The following is a 21215-nucleotide window of genomic DNA, read 5'->3' on the forward strand; positions in this document are numbered from 1 at the left end:
AAACGCCTATCTCCTTTTAAGACTCTTTCAAATGCTACCTCCTCCATGAAGTCCCCCGTGATGTCCTCCTCCATAACACACGCTCTCTACCACCTCTATGCTTCCACAACCCTTTTACTGGAGATGATTCTCATGTATTTATCAATGGCTGACATGTTACAGTTATATCTGAACATAGTCTCTACTTCCTGATAAACTATAAATTCGAATACATTTTCCCCTCACACTTACCACATGCCATGCAAATAGAAGGTACTAAGATATTTGTTGAATGAATGAATAAAATAACAAATTATAGAAAACACAGCACAATATGGTCAGCAGTAGTCTAGTTTATCACTGTCCTTAGAGAGGCAGCAAGTCTTGAAACTTAAGAAATATACCTCAGTGGTTGGGACATTTTGTCTATCTACAAACCTGCTGCTGTTGAAATCCCCTATTTACTTTCATTATTTGCCCACAGATATTTCACTCCTGCTAGATGTGTGTGTGTGTGTGTGTGTGTGTGTGTATTTTGTGATGATGAAAGGAAGCAGAATGAAGAAAGGGAATTATTATTAAAAACTGGCAACAGAGAAGCTCCTTCTTCAGTGAAGAAAACTCAAAATCTACAAAAGAGGCAAAGTGTGTCATTGCACTGGCTGTCAAACGTGGTGGGCGGGGGTGAGGTATGATTTAAGTCCTGTCAGGCAGTGCTTCTCTGACTTAGTGCTGAGTATAGGATCACCTGCAGGGCTTGTTAAAAGACAGATGGGTCCCACCCCCACAGTTTCTGTGTCTGTAGGTCTGAGGGGTGGGGCTGAGATTCTGCATTTCTAACAAGCTCCAGGTAATGCTGAAAGGGACCACACTCTAAGGATCACCCATGCAGACTGGAAAATGAATCAAAGGATTTAGGGGAGGAGGATCCTCTGTGGCACATGGCACAGGCATTCCTAAAGTTAGAAAATTCATCTTTAACTAGATTAAAACACACGGAAAAATTAAGTTGGAGAGTGATTTTTTTTTCCTTCTCACTTGTAATTCAGAAGCTAAATTCTACAGGATAAACTAGAGAGTTTTGGAGAAGGGAGTCAGGAGACCTGGGTTCAAGTCCTGACTTTGTCACTAGTTAGCTGTGTAAGCAAAGACCACTCATTACCTTCTCAGGACATCACTGCACCATGTGAAACACCCCAAAATCTCCAGTGTCCTATGATTTCACAATTTTGAAAAACTGTTGGCAGTTTAGTTCCAAAAGTGTTTAATGATTATCCCATCTATATATGAAACAATTAAAGACACTGCAATTTCAAAACATAAAACATCAGAAATAATTACCAATTAAATTTGAGAAGAACCTATACCAAATAAAGTACAATTATGAAGACTGAAAGAACTTTTACTTAAATAGCTTTCATGTATAATAATAAGTGCTCAAGAACAAATATGCCATAAAAATAGATTAAAAATATATAGTAAAGATATTACAATAAAAAAAAAAAACATTCCCTTTCTGAGAACAGACTAGAGAAAATAGCACAGGTTACAGAATGAGAAAACATCAACTCACCAGTCGAGCAGAGGTAAAGCAAGTCCTCCAAGGAAAGAAATCGGCCCCTCTTCCCAATGCTGGCACCTCCCTCCCGTCCCAGGACACTGCTCCTGGGCCTCCCAGCACACAGTTATTTTTAAAGATAAAAGGCCACATTCCCAAGATTGTGGCCACAAGAATGTGAATATCAAATGACCTTCCCAAAGCTCGTCAATGAGCCGGAGTAAAACAGATCGCTGGGCCATGTGGGCAAAGTTGGATGGTTCTCTGTGGCACGGGTCCCACTTATCTGCTGATACTGTGCAGCTGCAGCTATGCCCTCAACATGAGTCTGGCCTCTCTCCTTTCAGCTCAACAGGCCCAGAAGCCCTCCAGATGCCATCGTCATCCTCAAGACCTTAGCCACTTGAGCTGGCTGAGAGAGGAAACCCTAGAGGTTCTTGAATAGCAAAATGGCCTCTGTGCCAAGGGCGACACAGAAGGTGACGCCCGAGGTCTCATGAGGCGTCTATTGGATGGCTGCAGAGTTTATTCTGTGCCTGGTCTCTCACTGTTTCTGCCCAGCTGTCTTCTGTTCAACTTAACAGCAACAGCATTAAGTCGATAAGTCTCACAGCATCCCAGGGAGGCAGGTCACCCTCAAGCACATTATCCCCCCTTAACAGACGGGGAAATGACGTCACAGGAAGATTAAATAACCTGCCCAGTCTCAACAGCCTGCCACAGGGGGAGCACGAGACGATCCCAGCCCCCGTGCCAGCTCATGAACAGAGATGCTCTGGATGAAGACCTTTGAGGTTCTAGGGTCCCGGGCAGTGTGGATGATTTGCACAACAGAGGTCAAGAAAGAAATAAGCACAGAGGTAACCTTAAAACCACTCCAATTGTCTCTCTTCCTGTGTCTCCCTAGAAGGCCATGAGAGAAGAGTGATTTTTAATACACAAGTATTAGCTGAAAGATGGTGTGAGTGTGGGTGCAGGAAGAGGACAGAACAGGCCTGTAGGCAGCAAGGGGCCTCAGTGGTTAGGATCAAAGGAGGGGTCAGGCCAAGCAGGGTTCTATCAATGACCTCTGTCCTCTGTACCCCACAGGGCCCTGCACAAACTGGTGAACTCTGGCCTGAAATTATGCCCATTTCGTTCCTCTATACAAGTACTTGTACGTCTAACATGGGCAAGTCACTGAGAGAGACAGAAAGATGAAATGGACCATCTCTGCAGTCAAGAAGCTAGAAATGTCATTAAGGAGCATACATGAATTACTAAAATACAGAGTAAAAATTAGTAAGGACCACAACAGAGAGGCTGGTAGAATGCCTGGGTTTGATGGTGGGAGGTCACATCCACCTGTGGATACAGTAGGATGCTATCAGGGCATGCTTAGTGGACAAGGTGACCAGGCTGCGAAGCATAGGAGAGTGAGGCTTGCAGGGGTGGCCAGAAGGGCACTGGGGACAGTGGCTGGAGAAGGGCAACGAGAGTGCATAGTAGGGAAATGGCACAGGGCTATCCTGGAGACCAGCTCAGGAAGAGGGATGTGTGTGACAAAGGGTATGCGAAGTAGGGTTGAGGAATTTAGGGTAGTCTTGGCAGGTAGAAGCCATCTCACCGAAGGCCTTAAGTGTGGGATTAAGGAGGTTAAATTTCACTGCTAGCCGTAGTGCTCAGCACTGTACCTTGCTCACAGTAGGCACTCAAATGTTGGTGGAACAAAGTGCAGGAAGGCAATTTAATCCATGGAAGATGCAGGATAACTGTGAAAGAAGATGCCAAAAAAAGATGCTTCAACTTTTAAAATCAACTGATATCTAGTCAGGACAACTCCTAAGTTGAACTAAAATATATGCTATATTCTGCCCCAAATGGAGCCCACAGTACCTGCCATCAGCTTCTCACTCAAGAACACCATGAAAATTAATGATGAGGTAATGTTTGTGAAATGCTCCAAGCTCTTTGGAGATGTGTGGCAAAAGGCATCACTAAAATTAATATTTAAAGAGATTCTACCCAGCTCTGATCTCTTTTTCTGCAGACTAATGTTACGTCCACAGGATAAGGTGATGCCAGATTGGCCTCTAAATAAACCTTCCCAACAGACAGCACCCAACACAGATGCCTCCTCCTGAGTCCCTTACATGCGGCTGATGGCGCCCATGACCACAACAAGGCAAAGGTGGTTTCCGACTTGGTTATCTGGGGTTATCCAGGGTTATCCAAGGATAAGGGGGCAAAACATTCAAAAGGCGGTCTTTCTTGGGACCCCATTTTTTAAGCATGAGAGAGAGTCTAGTGAAGACTTCAAGGGGGATCATTTTAGCAAAACCCACATCTAAGCCAGTTAACATTTTTAGATCTAAAGCAGTGCCCAGGAAAGGAAGAAATAAGAATAGCTCCCTGGGCTCAATTACAAATGGAGTGGAAACAATAATTTCAAAAGTTCAAGGGGAAAAAAAATCAATCTATTTCCTTCCCCCAAAGCTTTCACTTCTATAAATACACTCACATAAATGGACCTAAGACCACTCTTCCTTATGAAAACACTACCTGTCTGGAATTTGCAAAATAAACGATCTGCGCGTCTTGCTTTCAACCCACTGAAGTTCAGACAATGCTCTCCAAAAGCTTCTCTTTTCTTCTTACATAACATTCATTTTCCCCCTCTGATAATTAAAGTGATATGTGTGTCTGGTAGAAAATTTTGAAATTTTTCTTGTTTGGAAAGAAGAAAATAAAAATTGCCCACTATAATCTACAAGTTGCTAATTACCCTTCTGGCCTTTTTGTGTGAAAAGACACATTTCTGACATAATTGGGAATTTACTGTATATACTGGTTTATAGCCTGATTTTCCTCTTAGAAGAATATGCTATAAACATTTGCATGTCTCTATTATTCTACAGCATTATTTTTTATGTCCTGTAGAGAGGAGTGTCATTTGTAAAGCTAATCCTCTACTGCTGGACATTTGGTTTATCTTGTCAGTGTCTGTATGACAAATAATGTTGAGATAAATATCTTTGCATAATACATCTTCAGTTATTCTCTTAGGATAAATTCCCAGGAGTGGCACTGCTGGGTGAAAGCCTGCTCAGGTTTGTAAGGCTTCAGATGCAGTCAGATTGCCCTCCAGAAAGGTTATCCCAGGCTCACTCCCCAGCAGTAGGAGAGCTACTTCCTGCAGTTGCTCACTGATCCCTCATTTAGTAGATTTATGAAGGGGGTGTTGCTGCTTTTATTTGCAGTCCCTTGACAGGCAAATTTTTCTCCAAATTTTTGTGTCTACAGTATTTTTGCAGAGTTTTTTTTTTTAACTGTGTGCTTCTATTCATCAGAAAGCCACCGTTCTATTCCCTCTTCCAAAGAGTACTTTTTCCGCCACTCCACCTCCAAGGGCAGCCCCAGGGTCTCCCTGCTCAGCACCTGCCACACACATTTTCACCTTGGTGCCCTTCACTCCTTTCTCAACAAACATTTTACAGTTCCAGCATTAAGTCAGACTAAGAACCCAATAATCAGTCATTTATTCACTTATCCATCTATTCACCTGCTGTCTCTTGGGGGTCTGTAATGCTCTAGGCACCGAAGTATAAACGAAACACTATGAGAAACCAGGAGAGGGAAAGCCAATGAGGCCCGGAAAGCATTAGTATACTTAAATTGAAAGGTAACTCATAGTTTTGCTGGTAGGAGAGGGGAAAGAGCAGCCTAGACAAAAGGAACGGCATGAGCAAAGGTCCTGAGGCATGCTAAAGCATCATGTGTTGAAGGAATATTTTCATTATTAAGGCATGAGAATGAGGGGCTAAGGATGAGACTGAAAAGTTAGCTCCTTATGTATAGCTGATTCACTTTGCTATAAAGCAGAAATTAACACACCATTGTAAAGCAATTATACTCCAATAAAGATGTTAAAAAAAAAAAAGAAAAGAAAAGTTAACTCCTGCTGAATTCACCTGCTGAACTGCTCTCTTCCCTGCATCTCAACTCTGCTTGTACTCCCTGGCCCATCTCCAATGCAGACAGACTCCTCCAAAAGCCTTCTTGAGAAGCATCCCCACCATCCATTTCTCCACACCTCTCTGCTTGGGACAGGAATCCTGGCCCTCACACCAATCTCCTCAGCAACCAATGAATAGATGGCTCTGTTCACTGATTCCTGAGTGTAAGACTTATCAGTCCAGCCAGAAATAAACCTCTGGATAGTAATATATTCTCTTGTATCCCTAGCTTTTCACCATGGGGCTTAACTTATAATTGGCAATCAATATAAGCCTATAGAATCTAACCAAATTAAATTGGGCAGAATAAATACAAAAGAAGGGATGAGAGTGCACATGTATGCATCTCACTATCATCCAGACAGCTGGGAAATGGAAATTGTCTTTGAAAATTAGCTTCTGAACACAATCATGGCAAAAGATGGATTGATTCTCTTCAGGCCTGTAATTCTGCATCTACCTAGACATTTCGCAGGCACACAAACAGTACTTGTTAAACGATGCTGCATATCTTAGAAGCTTCTGTGCATAAAGGTCAATATATTCTGGAGATTTGGATTCTTTTTTTTTGCAGGGAGGTAGGAGGAGAAGAGAGAAAAGAAGGCCCCTACTATATGCCATCTCTGCTAGGATTTTCCATACTGATAATTCCCATTCAAAGTGAAAATCCTAATGCCACCTGGGAGGAACTAGCCTCCATCATTCATGCAGGCAACATTTCTAGATAAGTCTTCCCTGAGGGCAAAGAGCCCATACATCCAGTGGCTGGTCTCTCCCTGTTCTGGTTCATATCCCCCCAGCTCTGAATTCACCTATAGCAGTCACCACACTGCTTTGCTTGTTTGTCCCCACGCTGGGCCATGACCTCTACAAGGCTGATGACTTTTTTCCCAGCCCTGTGCACCCTGAGGCCTAGAACATCACCCTCCACTCAGTGGATGATCAATCTCTGTTGTGGAATTAAATGTCATGCCAGGGCTGGAAAGGACCGTAGAAATAACTCAGTCCACATATAGGAAGTGGAGGCCCAGACAGGGGACACAGCCTCTCAAATACACCGAGAGCTGGTGATAATTGGCAGGTGGAAGAGAGAAAGAAATCAAAGATATTAGCAATGCTTGAGAAATTGGGAGCCTGAGGGGTTTGATGGAACTTGGGAAGGATGACAACATGGGGGAAAACTAAGTTTAGTTTTGGACAGCCTCTAACACACAGAACAAGTTTTCTCTCTCTTCTCCGTGACAGCCCTTCAGATAATATAAAAAGGAAATTAACATGTATTGAATAGTTACCTCTTGCAGGTGGAAAACAGCAATCCTGTCCTCCCTGTGTAAGGTTAACACTCACAGATAATCAATTACATAAACAAGTAAATAATGTGCCTCAGGTCACATAGCTAGTAAACCCAGGTCTGACAGAGTCAAAAGCCCAGGTGCTTTCTCCTGCACCCCACTGCCTCTCTGACCCTAGTCCTGAGGCTACAGGGTACCAAAGAAGAGCCAGCTGGACAGAGGGAGGTCACAGGTGGCCTTGGCCATGTCCCAGGGTGACAGGCAGCAGCTCCAGAGGCTGAATGTTAGGTCCGCAGCCTCCCCACCCTCTGAAAGGGCAGACAGCGGGCACCACCCCTCGCTAGCACTTGGCTGACAGGCTAGACCCACTGCAGAAACAGGTATAAGATGGAGAAACACAGAGGCCCACATTTGCCCTTCACTCAGCTAGGATATCGCTGATGACTGTAAAAGCAATGAGGGCAGCTGGGAGCCAGATGCAAGTAAGGCAGTCGTCATAATCACAGTCCTTCATTTCATTAGTCAATACTGTATGCCGAGCCTCTGCCCAGGACCCAGCCTCTTCTCAGTTCTGGATTGAACCAGGCCTAGTCCCTGCTTGGGAGAAACTCACGGTCAAGTGGGGCAGGTTACATGGAAACACCCCATGACCACACAGCCTGGGGAGTGTTATCGTGGAGGGATGACAGGGTGGGGGAAGGGAGCTCTCCCAGCCTGGAAGAAATTTCCCAGACAAAGCAGGACATTTTTATGTGGGGATATTTCCAAGCAGCTACATTAAACAAGCCTTGTCAAAATGGGACATCTTTGTTCTTTAAACCCAGTAAGCAAAATGAGAAGCAGAAATCTCTGAACTGATCCCCCTCCCCTGCCCTTAGGGCTCCGAGCAGTGCAGTGGAATATCTGCTTTACTAGATATTAAGGTCCCTTTCAAACCTGAGGTTCGTCCAGGTCAGGTCTGGTGGGGTGACCAGGAAGGGGGCAATCTGGGGCCCTGGTGGGGACACAACTGAGGGCAACTTTGGGTGGACTGCTCTATCCGCCTGTCCCCTTAGGGCTCAGTTCAAATGCCAATCCCTCCCGGAAGCCTTCCCGGATCTTACCTGAGGCATGGCCAGCCCTCTGCTGGGCTCCCATTAGTCTCTGTAACATGCAGCACCCTGCGCCACACTGACTTGCTGCAGGCCAGGCAGGGACCATCGGATTCATCTGTCTCTTCCCTCCTCCCCACCCACTCCTGTCCCCATCCCTGTGCAGGCCTTTCTTAGCAAAGCATATTGAACTGAATGGAGGAGCGGTCTAGGAGGATGCTCTGGGCAGTTGTGAGCTGGTAATCCCGGAGCAGCCCTGACAGCCACGAGCAGAGTCTGGAGCTGCTTGGTGCCAGATCCTCTCAGGTCACTCTCTTCGCTCTGCTTCCTCTCAGCTCCACCACCTGCTTCACCAGACCCAACACGCCCATTTGCCCTAGGCCTCTCTGGCACTCTGGAATGTCAAGTGCAAACAAAGTGGCACACACACTTTTTGGAGAAAAGCATATTTGATTGTGTATTGCATTTGGAGAGCTCATTAGCCAGCAGCAGATGGAAGACCCCACTTAAAGGACCATGAACTTCAGCTAGCTGAGGGGCAAGAAGATCACACTACAATGCACTTTCAGGGCTACAAAGCAGCATTTCCTCATCTCTTACAGAAACAGATATGTACTTGGGCACTGAGAATATAAATAATTTCCCTCAAGTTCAATGAACCAATCTTGGACTAAATTAGAGGGGAAATGCAAGGACATTAAGTCTTCCTCTATACGTCCCTTCTCTACCCAGAGCACATTCACTGTGGGATCTCCCATAAGTCTAAGAACTGGTAATGAATATTTTAATAGGTACAGCTTCTCCTTCCCATTGATAAAAACTCCACTGACCAGCCAGAGCACGCTGGTGAAGATGAGGGTGTGGACCAGAAACACCTGCATCTTCCTGGGCAGCCTAATCCCTGAGCCCCTCCCACATCTGTGGGGCAGGGATGATTAGAGCAGCCTCAGCACCCTCAGAGAAGCAGCCACGATGCTGCAGGAAGTAAGAGACGTGAAACATGCAGACTGAAGACCCAAGGCTGCCCCTGGAGAGCTGGGTCCAAATATGATTGAAAGAAAAGACAGTCACATAAGTAGAAAAAGGAGAGCCAAAGGCTGAATGGTGGCCCACTAAAAAAATATGTCCACACCCTAATCCCAGGAGCTGAAAATGTTACCTGATTTGGAAAAAGTGTCTTTGCAGATATAATTAAGGATCTTATCCTGGATTATTCAGGTGGGCCTTGAATCTAATGATGAGTGTCCTTATAAAAGTGAGGCAGGGCTTCCCTGGTGGCGCAGTGGTTGGGAGTCCGCCTGCCAATGCGGGGGACACGGGTTCGCACCCCGGTCTGGGAGGATCCCGCGTGCCGCGGAGTGGCTGGGCCCGTGGGCCATGGCCGCTGGGCCTGCGCGTCCGGAGCCTGTGCTCTGCGACGGGAGAGGCCACAGCAGTGAGAGACCCGCGTACCGCAAAAAAAAAAAAAAAAAGTGAGGCAGAGGGAGATTTGACAGAAGAGAAGGAGACAATGTGACTAAGGAAGCAGAGACTGGAGTGATGCAGCCACAAGCCAAGAAATGCCAGCAGCTACCAGGAGCTGGAAGAGGCAAAGAAAGAATTCTTCCTTAGAGCCTCCAGAGGGAGTGTGGCCCTGCTGACACCTTGATTTCAGACTTCTGGTCTCCAGAACTGCGAGAGAATAGATGCCTGCTGCTTTAAGACAAGGTTGGGACGGTTTGTTCCAGCAGCCACAGGAAACGAACATAGCACCTTACAAGCAATGGGATTGATGAGGGATCTGAGTCCCAGAGAGGGGGCCGACTCACCCAGAGCCACTCTGCGTCAGACACTGGTCCGGGACACTCCTCCACGGCCCACCAGGTCTCTGTGACACTGACATGCACACAGGTCCCCAGTTGCCCAGTGTAGAGTCCAGAAGAGGAAGCTGAGAGCAAACTCTAGGGGGGCCCCCCAGGGGGCCTAACTGGTCTGCAGGCTGTGCTGATATAAGGACAGACTCTGAAGTCAGGCTCCTCAGACCCCACCTGCACAGCTGTGTCCAATTCTTAGCTCTGTCTTTTTCAGGGGACTGGATCAATTGGGGTCATTTTGACTGAAGAAGTGAAGACTCGGGAACCTAATCCCCGTGTCTGAATGTCCAAATGGCTAAAAAGCCTGTCATGGGGAAGAAGAAATGGATTTTTGTGTGGGGCTTCAAAGGGCAGAATCAAGGCCGATGGGACAGCCGTTGCCTGGAGGAAGAGCTTGATTCAGCATAATGAAGAACTTTCTAATAGTCAGAGCCAACTAACAAGGGACTAGGAATGCCTGGGGGATGGGCAGGTCTGAGCACAGAGGCTGGGTGTGCTAGGAAGATTCCTGCACCAGACAAAGGCTGCACTTGATCTTCTCCAGAGTTGGCAACTTTGTTTGAAGGTCTATGCCTTTTGGCTAAAATATCCTGTGTGAATCTAGCTTTTCAGCATATAGACAGGGAATGCTCTCACTGAAACTTACGACAGCTTTTTGTGAAGAACTAAGTACTGCAACTACCCAGGAATGAGCTCCAAAAAGAAATCATTCCTCCTGTTTCTATATTCAAAATGTCCCTCATCCTCAGGGAGGAAAGGAAGAGGAAAAGCATATACCTCCATACGGACGTCACCTCTAAGCTGGCCAGGAGCCAACAGCACACCGGTACCAGAGGAGCCCTGGACAGCCTGGCCTTGATGTCCCTCTCCAGGGAAAACCAGAGAGAACACACGCTCCAGCTACCAACTGAATTGCTTTCATAAGAACAAATCAATGGCACCCTCATCTTTATTTTGATAATTGCTCTTCCTTTTGCATCCTTCTGAATTCTACACGTGGAACAAAGTAAACAACAAAGCAGTAGCTCAGAAGCTTAACCACGTGACGCTTACACGTTAGCCTTGGAGAGGTTATTTGCAGGGATGGCAGTTGCTATTGTTGCCACTGGTTGTAACAGGTTCTAACCTACACCCTGCATTCTGGATACTCAGAGAACAGGAAGTGCAGCATTTTGCATCTGCCTGCACATCTGTCTTCTCTTAAACTCTCAGAGAACTAAGCACTGTTGCAGCTGAATGAATTCCTCTGAAGCTCTTTCCATTCAGGATTTTGAAAGTTTGCCACGTTACCCTTTTACTGAAATGGTTGAGCTTCTCTGATCATTCGTCAAGAAAGGTCAAAAGAACACACTTTCATACTTTTAGATAAACCACCGTACCCATTTCTAGCTTGTAATTAGAGTTTTCTTTTTTTTTTTCCATAAGAACCAGTGTTAAGCGCACACATCATTTAGCAGCCAGCTTGTGAAATGATCGGAAGCCAGAAACATTTCTCACCACTGGCAAAAAGGTCTCCAAACATCAGGTGGGTCCCTGAAATTACTGTTTCACTTTAGTGAACATAAATGGCTACTACCCTTACTTCAATCGGCCAGGCACTAAATCAAACTTCCTATTGTCCATCAAGCAGATAGTTATTATTTTTTTTAATCCTCCCATTTGCAGAGCTGCATAATGTAATCTGTAGTTACCAAAACAAATTTAAGACTGCATTACCCTGCTTCCATGAATGTGTGGTAAGTCTGGTGTATATCTCTGACTATGGTAGAAGTACAGCTATAACAGCTGTGCATAAATCAGAATTTTATATACTGATTGGTATTAAGTATACAGGCATGTTTGGTATTTGAAAAGCTTTCCATACCAAATCTTTTTGGTACAGGGCAGAATCCTTCTACAATAGGAACAATTCTTGCCAAGTCTGTCTAGCTTGAAGGTTCAAATTTTACATAGCATATTTATTAAAATAGGCCATCTTGAATAGCTAAACTCAAAACTCAGACTCATCTCTGAGGTTACATCAACTCTTCATCAAATGAAGGGCCTACCTTTCGAGGCACCTGAATGTCGCAAGTGAGTTCAGCCCCTCTGCATTAGCAGCATGTTTCTGGCCTGACTCAAACCATTTCAGAACTCAGGAAAATCACCAGCTTCTGTCACTCCAGTACAGCAAACGCATATCACTAGGGCTGGGCTCTGCGAGAAGGGCTGTGGGGTAGACGTAAGAAGGGTGTTATGCCCACCCTCCCAGGGAGTTCTCAAGGCCATGGCTCCCTACACAAGTGGCCGCACACAGAATCCTTCAAGGTTGACAGCGATGCTGCTCCATGAGAGGTACTAAGTGCAGAGGTGGGAGGTCAGGTGAAGATGAAGACCCTGGGACAAAGGGATCTGGAAGACAGTTCCCAGGGCACATAGGATTTGAGCTGGGCCTTCAGGCATGGGCACCACCACCATGGCTGAGGCATATGCTAGGCACAGGGGCCAGATGGACGAGCAAAGCCCTGGAGACCTGGGGGGTGGGAGGGATTAAGTGCGGAAGACCAGGTGAGGGAGGAGGGGGACTGAGAGACAGGATGGAGACAGCCCATGGTGTCTGCCAGGCTGAGGACCCTGGACTTCATTCTCCATACACAAGGGACCCACTGAAGGCCTCTGGGCCACATGTTAGAAGAAACAAGCCTAACATTGAGAGAGAGAATGGAAAGAGAAGGACATGTTTGGGAGAGATTTTAGAAGTAAAAATGACAGGACTTGAGTGATTAGATTTCAAGGAGGAGGGATCAAGGGAGCGGGTAGGTCACAAATGACTATACTCCCCTGCTGTGACGCTCCCAGCATGGAGTGGGAGGGGTATGCTGGCCATTGGGTATCCCACAGCGAGCGGGCAAGGCTAGCTTTGGTGGCACCATGGGCTCAGCCTCACTCAAGCTTCCCTTTGGCACATCAATGAGCATCTCCGCGGGCACTGCTCTTCAGGGTTGCAGTGAGAGAGAGGGCGTGAGGGGAAAGGAGAAGAGGGGAGGGAGGAACAGAGAGTCAAGGAGGAGGGGGCAGGAAAGGGAAGGCAAGAGAGGGTTTGTTTTTTTTTTTTTGAGGTGAACTGTCAACAACTTTAATAGACTTGGATGGTGTCCACCAAAGCAGACCGACTTGGGGATCCCCGAGGGCTCCAGCTTCTGTAGTTCAGTGTGGCCAAAGTTCTCTTGGACCAGCTCCTGCCTTGCCTGCAGAACTGGGTCTACAGTGAAATGTCCCCAAAGCAGCAGCAGCTCATCACACCACTCAGGGCCTGATCCTGCAGGTGGGAGTGCTGTGGCTGGGTATTCCTCTTTTCAAAACTCCTAAAACATAGTTTTGTACTGAAGAGGCAGAGTACCTGCTCCAGAGTCTCCTCAATAACTGTGGGGATGACACCCACAGTTACAGGGCTGTACAGATAGCCCCCCTGGGCCTAGAACACACCAAGTCCTTTCAGGCCTCCAGGCCTTTGCATTGCTGTTCCCTCTGCCTGGAACAGACCTCCCCCAGCCCCCGGCTCATTCCCCTTAATTTAACTTTCATTTGGTGCTTGCTACATACCTGGCTCTATTCTAAGTACTTTACATATAGCAACGCATTTAATCCTCATAGCAACCCTATCAGGTAGGGTTATTATCCCCAGTTTACAGATGAAGAAACTGAAGCCCAGAAGATTAAATAACCTGACCGTGGAATATATTTAGTTGTCGGAGGGGCCAGGATTCAAATCCAGGTGGTGTGGCCCCAGGGTCTGCATACTCATACGCAGAGTTGCCCAGCCTCTTCCAGTGCTGGGCTACCCTCCCTCAGTTCTCGGCATGACTGGTTCCCTCTCTCTACCTCTCCATGGTTCAGATAGGCCTTCCCTGCCCACCCTCAAGTGGAGCACCCCCCCCCTTACCTTCTCTCACATTACGCTGCTTATTTCCTTCCCAGCCCTTTGCACCACCTGTAATTATTTATGTATTTACTTGTTTATTACGTTTCCCCAACTAGAATCTACACTCCAGGAATGCAGGGATCTTGCCTTTTGTTCCAGTGTATTCCTGGGGTACCTGGAATAATTCTCTGGCACAGAGTAGGTGTTCTATGAATAACTGTTGAATGAACAAATGAAGGACAGTACTGTAGATGCTACATGGTGCTACCCAGGGACGTAAGGTATTGCAATGTTGTTCTTTACCCCCCTGTCCTATTCTCCTTCCTTGGCTACTACAAATGCCCCTGCCTACACTAAGGCAGACAGGAGCGGCACCCAGTTTCCCAGTATACATGGATAAGGCTGATCTATTTATAACTGCGTCTAACTGTCAAATCCCCCAGACTGGGGTCCTTGAGCACTAATGATAAGCTTGTGGAGGCAGGGATTCCATCTTCCAATTAACCCCTCTGTGGCCTCCCACCACTTAACAGTATTTACAGGGCATTGGCTGCCGTTGATGTCAGTGTTTGGTCTGAGCACGCACCATATAACAAAAAGCCCCTGCCCCTTGAATCAAGAGGCATCTTGAATACAAATCACACTGTCACAGGAACTCCATCCTGGTGGTGAGGTTCTAAGTCAACACATATTGCTAAAACAAAAGTACTGTTTATATACTCCAACATTTATGGAGCTTGCCTGTGAACTTGCTAATAAGAGGAACTAACTTATCAAACACCCATTGTATGCAAACACTCTGTTAGACACTTTTATACCCTGTGATCTCATTTAACCCTGTGAGTTTGGAATTATTATTCTTCCCACTTTACAAATGAGAAAAGTGAGGCTCAGAGGTCCAACATCCCCAAATCAGTGTGGATTCCAGCCCAGGGTCAGAGCCTCCTGAACCTCTTTCCACTGTCCTCTGAAGTGTTCTGCCTTGTCTTGTGCTTCCACCAGACTCGCTCTTCTCCATCTGGGTCCTGTGCTTTCCTGCCTCCGTACCTTTGCTCATTCTAGTTCCGTGACCTAAGGTGGCCTTTCTGCTTTTCACCACCTGTTGAATCCTCTTCTTCCTTCCACCTTCCATGGTGCAGACTTCCCCAGTCTCCCCAGTTAGAATTCACCCCCCGTCAGTGTTCCCAGAGGTCCCAGGGTTTAGCTCCCAGAATGCCCTGTGGTATAATCTTCTTTATTCCTCACTAAAATCTGAGCTCCTTGAGGGTACAGCCTGTCAGTATTTTTCCTGTTTGTTTCCTCCTGAATAAGTTGAGAAAATTCTTGCTGAACCATTGAAGAATGAAGAGGGGAAAGACTGGTGGCATTTGAATGCATCTGAGAGATCAAAGGCTCTGGACAAATTAGCTTCAACTATATAGTTCAGGAAAGGCAAACTTATGTGCCACAACTCTGCCATTTTCCTGCTCCAGTCACAAAACACTCTCACTAGTCCTCTGATTTCATAAAGCTTGAAACTTAAAACCAGGAAGTCTAGGAAGGAAATAAAATAATAAAATCACTTCCATAAGAATCATTTCATAGTAATGGATTTCACCCACACACTGGGCAGAAACTAACTGCAGCACAAGGGGGATAAGAGATTGGACAAAAGCACAAAGTTCACCTTCTAGGATGTCACAGTTAACTACCTTGTGTTTGTTCTGCTGTCGCTGCACCAGAATTCACCTGTCCTAGAAAATATGCACTTGCTGAACTGTTGGCCTCTCCAATCACTGCTATGTTGAACACCCACCAAAGGATGCCTGACCTGTAAGTTATTTTGATTCGTCTTGATTAGAAAACATCTCAGCCGTGGCTTTAGACTAGATATGAGGAGATGCTGGCCTCTGGGTCAGGACCTCTAGATCAGTGCATTACTTTTTCCCTCAAACAAGTATTTTGAGGTTTTTACTAAAATAACTGACTCACAAACAGAAATGCTTCCTGATCTATAAGCCACTTTGAAAACAAATCATTATGCCGTTGAATATTTTATGATGGGCCAAAGCACTGAAGGAGGCAAGGAGAGCGTTCACCAATCCTTACCATGTCTATTTCGGGATTCCCAAAGCAAACTGCAAATACCTCCTTTATTTTCTTAACGCCCATTTTCAAGTGCTTGGTGGATTCTTGGTGAAATATTGCCTCTGCGCAAACTGACCCCAAATTCAGAGACCCGGACATTTCACTTCTGCACGTTTACCGCGGATGTATCTCAATGATGATCTAGTGCACAATGCCTCCCCGCCCGCCCCATTTTATAGGTGGCAACAACCGGGAGGGGTACTTGCCCAAGGTTACCTAGTCAGTGGAGGGCAGAGGAGCCACCAGGAGCCAGGGCCCCAACTCCAAGCCCTGGGAGCATCCTTTATTTCCAGAAGCTGACTCAAAACCCCTCCTGAAGCTCAGCCAAAGCTGCTGCAGGTAAACGACGTGACCCCCGATACTGACTTCTGTAGGTCCCAACATTCCTCTCCACCCCCAAGGAGCTGTGGAGCTGAGACACTCAGGGGTGCCCCTCGACTCACAAAGTGGCAACACAGGCAGGGCGGTTCAGGTGATCGTCCCTGGCGAACCCCTCCCGGTTCAGGTGTAGCCGTCGATATCCGGCAGGGCAGGCTGGTCCGAGGTCACTCAGAAAGTTGGCTCTGGCCGTGGCCGCACCTGAACCCTGGTCTCCCACCTGCCGGTTTGCCGCTCTTTGCACTATACCATGCAGATCTCGAAATCTTAAGCAATACATTGATGCCGTGTAAAGATTTAACCTTTGCAGGCCCTGAGCGAGACCGCGGACGCGCCCCGCGCCGGGAGTGGGGGCACGAGGACTGGAGGCGGGCGCGGGTCACCGGGGGCCGGAGGTGCAAGCGGAGCGCACGGCGGAGGGCGGCGCGGACTAAGCCGCGGGGCAAGCAGTCTGCAGTTCCCGGAGGCGCAGGCCCGGGGCGTAGGGACCGGCAGTCCCCCCAAAACTTTGCGGCGCCGGGACCTCGCCCTTACCTGCAAGGAGGCGCCAGCCGCGCGGACGCGGACCTGGCGGACTTGACGCTCTCGGCTAGGGGCGGCCCCGCCCGGCGGCGGGCACGGACGCGGGCAAGGCTCAGCCAGCGGCTCGGCTCGGGTTCGGCTCGGGCTCCGCCTCCCGCGCCGCGGCTGCAGCCGGAGTGGGGGAGCACAGCCAGGCCGCGCCCGCCCGCGCCGTCTGGCCGCGGCAGGTGCTGAGGCTGCAGCTGCGGGGCCGACAGCTGCCTGCGCCGCGACCCTCGCCCCGGGGGAGGAGCCCCGCGCGCCGCCTCCGCGGGCCCGGGAGGTCCCGGCCCGCCGCAGTGGGCGGTCCCGCTCCCACCCGAGCCCTGCCTCCGCCGGCCTTCCCCAGCTCCCGCGTGGGCACGCAGCGTCCGCCGGTTACCCACCAGGAGACTGAGGCCGGGAGAGGAAAGGGCTCCTCAAGGCCACCCGGACCGGCGGCGGTGGCGCCAGAACAGGAATTCAGAAGAGTCCCAAGGAACGACCCCCCTTTCTCACACCTCCCTTCCACTGGCTCTTGTACTCCAAGGCGTTTTGAAGAGCTCCAGCTACACGGGACTCTGCGAGATGAAGATGATCCCGACTGCCCCCCCTAACACACACCCCACAACACACACACAGCCCCTCGGGCTGAGGGGAGGTGTAAGGGGTGGGCCCACATATGGCACTATGGTCCACCTACCCTGCCTCTGCAAACTCCTGCTCTGGGGCACTGGTTCCTCCAATCTCTCTAGCCACTCCTTCCTAGTCTTCTTGAGGGCTTCTCAAACCCTAAAGCCCTAAACTGTTGGGGTGCCCTAAGGACTCTGCACTCAGCCCTCTTCTGACTCCCTGGGCTACCCACCCACTCCTCTGGCTCCTGTGCTACCACCTCTCTATCCATCCCCCCCTCCTTTGCATGCTTCTGTCCAAGAATTCTTTCTTGTCGAAATAGCTACTCAACACCTACTAGGTCTCTGTACTGTGTTAAACGCTAGAGATACAGCCTCGAATAAAACACAGTTCCTACCTTCACAGAAATGTACTGTCTAGCAGACTGCTAATACAGTGCAGTTCCTGTAACCATAGTGTTATCCTAGGGGCCAAGGGGGGCATGGCAGGTGGTGCCCACACCGGCTGAGGGAAAACTGCCTCCTGGAGAAGATGCCCTCCAAACAGAAACCTGGGGGCAACGGGGTTGCCAGTGAAAGGGACCAGTGTGGAGAGAGCCTTCTAGGCACAGACCACAGCAACAAAGACCCCCCAGGTGAGAGAGAGCCCAGTGGGGAGGCTCAGGAGCCCAGAGCTGAAGCAGCAGAGTCAGCAGGGACCACGGGAGGAGTTTTTGAGTAGGGAAGGGGTACCATCAATGTTAGATCATTTTGCTGGTGGAATGGAGCACAAATACAAGTTCACAAGTGTGTCCTCATTTCCCGCCCCAACCCAAAAAGCCCCCAAAAACAAAGCAGCAGCATTGCAGCAGTTGGAGCTGGAGCCCAACTGGCCTGGATGAAGAAAGGCCCTCCAGCACCCACCTCCTCTCATCCTTCATTCTCAAATCCAGACCTCTATCCAAAAAGGGTCTCCTGAGAGGCTCCATTTTTAAAAGGCCTCCTAGGCACCTCCACCCAAAACTCCCTTTTCTCTCAGTGCCCCAGCCCCTCTGCACCCAGATCTATGGGCTGAGATAGCCCTTCACTCCTTGGGGTCTGCTTCCGTCACCTGTCTCCTCTCTAGTTAGAGTGTACAGAGTTCTGCCCCCACAATAAGCACCATTAGGGAAAGTGAACAAAAATGGAAAATTCTGAAGCCATGAGGAAATAAAGTCAGCTTCTAAAAAATTAAATGTTGTACCTCTCCATATTGTTGCTTATAAAACTGCGTGTGAATCTACAATTATCTCTAAATAAAGTTTAAGTTTTAAAATTATGTGTTGTAGATAAAGATTAATAATCAAATTACTCTCCCAAATGCAGATTAAAGACCGAAGAGTTCACTTGTCAAAAAGGAAAATAAAAACTCAACCCTCTTGTCCAGTGAGTACAAATTTCGCCCATGGAATTTTGTCCTGTCCTTCACAATGTCCTAGCTGCCCATGCTAGAGGTGTCTGCATCTTCAGGTGCTTTATGTATATTTGTGTCAACAATTTCACCTTTGGCCCCTGAGTTCCCACTCAGCCATTCTGATCCCTCATCCCCCTTCAGCCTTCCTTGTCTGCCTGCTGCTTAAATACCAAGGTTGCTTGTGTCCCCTCTTGGTCTCTTTTCTCTCTTCACCCTAACTGAGCAGTTCTATCCACTGCAATTCTGTTCTTCAGCTCAGACCTTCTGTGCTCCAAACCCAGAGACACAACTGGCTGCTGCAACTCCTGAATGCCCCTCAGGTGCCACAGTCTCAACAGAGCCAAAACCAAACTCCCATCTTCCTTAAACTACCCCTTCTGCATTGCTTCCATATCTCAAATGGTAGTGGGACTTAAACCAGAAACCAAGGGAACATTCTAGACTCTTCCCTCTTCCTGGCCCTCATATCCTACTGGTCACTAAATACAGTCAACTCTGTGTCCATAACATCTCTTATACTCATCCCCTCCTCTTTATCCTGCTGTCCTTGCCTTAGTTGGAGCCTCCCCATTTCTTGGTGAAGCTGTAGTAAAAGGCTCCAGCCTTGCCTATTGGCAATTCATCTGCCACATGCTGCCTGTAACCTTTTTAATCCATAAATCTGACAAGTCACTCTCCTGCTGAAGGTAACTCCATTGTTCCTTCTTAGCCTGGCAATAAAGCTCTAACTCCTTAGCATGGCATGAAGCCCCTCAGCTATCCAACACATTACTGCTGCAGCCCCATCTCCACCTCACCCCATACCTGCACACCGAAAACCTCATGTTCCTAGGGCAATTGTACTTTACAATAGTAAAAATAGCTATAACTTATTAACTTATGCTACAGGTCACTTTTTTAAGTGCTTTACATACAATATCTCATGTAATAAAAGGCATGGAACACTGTGCTAAAACAGTCTCAAGCCAAACTGCCTGGGTTCAAATCCTAACACAGCCACTTGTTAACCTATGTAATCTTGGGGAAGTTCCATAAGCTCTCAGTTCTAGGTATCTTCCTCTGCAGAGGGAACATAATAAGACAACTTGCAACCTAGGCATGTTCTATAAAGAGTTATTGGAGATGAAACAGCATTTATTACCTGCTAGCCAGCACTATTAGTCATGCTTATAATCAGTATATGCAGTGAAGATTACTATGCTCCTTTTACAGAGAAGGAAACTGAGGCTCCAAGAAGTAATGTCACTTATCTACAAAACCACGGCTTTAAAATAGCTGCACTGGGATTCTAAATCCCATACTGTCAAATACTTTGCATAAGCTACTGCCTCGCTCTGGGAGCCTTCCCCATTTCCCCATGTTTACCACAGCCTGCCAGACAAACTCTTCTTCCTCCTTTAAATCCTGGTCAAAAATATCTTCCTCTCTCTGAGGTCTCCCCAGTCCCTCCTTTGTGCCTGGGCTGTGCTTGGTATATTCTTTTTTTATATAAAAGAAAAACGTTTATATATTTCAAAAGCTTAGGTAAAATCAGCAGAACCAAAGGTTGTGCTTGGTATATTCTTCACACCACACCTCACCACAATGGTTTATTTACGTCTGTCTTTTTTGAGACCTCCTTGTAAAAGACATTATCTTCTTTATTTTCATCCTCCTAGAACCCCATAGATATTTGTTAAATGAATGAATAAAATCTACATTAGATTCTCAAAAGAGTTTTACCCTAACAGCTGTCATTTCAATATAGATCACTTTTAATCTCTGTTTTTGTCATTCTGAAGTCATTTTTGGTGAGAGGATAGCATCTAATGATCCAATATTCATATAGAGCAAGACACAGCAAGACTGAAATTTCTCATACTGCTATTTGGTCATGTCTTGTCCCTCTCAGATGTCTGTCCTTTTTTTAGTGACACTGTGTAATAACCCATGATGAGAAGCTGTGTTGCATCCTAATGAGACTTCCTGACTAAAACATCTGAGGTTTGAATTTATTTCCCATAAGTACCATTTCAGCTAAAAGTTTGCTTTCCCTATGGCATGAATGTGTTATTATTTGTCATCTGCTAAGTGCCCATATCTTCCCTTTATCTGTATTAATCTCCTTTGCATTCAAATACTTTGGAGAGCTGACTTATTAGTAAGCTTTTCTATACAATTTTCTTCTTAGAATGCCTAACTCTTCCTGACTTCATATCTATTGTTCCCAAAATAGAATAGTTTACTGCTTCAAATTTCAGCTTTACTGTCTTCAGTGATTTAGGACAAGTTTCTGCTCTTCCTCAGAATGATCAAATTCCATACAATTCAAACAAACAAACAAACAAGCAAAACCCCAAACCTGCCCTGTCATTTTGTATGGAGTAGTGTTTTAAAATTAGATGTTAGAAGCACTTCTTTTGTATACCAGAATACAAGTAAATTGACAATTTTAATG

General features: G+C 47.1%; 1 protein-coding gene across 1 annotated transcript in view; it reads right to left on the minus strand.

Annotated features, from left to right (window-relative positions):
- The window catches only part of FRMPD1 (FERM and PDZ domain containing 1), an 86205-nt gene extending 69375 nt beyond the window's left edge, over nt 1-16830 (minus strand). Inside the window, exon 1 of the mRNA XM_067743905.1 lies at nt 16709-16830. The gene's annotated coding sequence lies outside the window, so the exon portion shown is untranslated. The remainder of the gene's footprint in view (nt 1-16708) is intronic.
- Between the last annotated feature and the right edge of the window lie 4385 nt (nt 16831-21215).

Source organism: Pseudorca crassidens, chromosome 7, assembly GCF_039906515.1.
Source record: "Pseudorca crassidens isolate mPseCra1 chromosome 7, mPseCra1.hap1, whole genome shotgun sequence".
In the NCBI taxonomy this organism is placed as follows: domain Eukaryota; kingdom Metazoa; phylum Chordata; class Mammalia; order Artiodactyla; family Delphinidae; genus Pseudorca; species Pseudorca crassidens.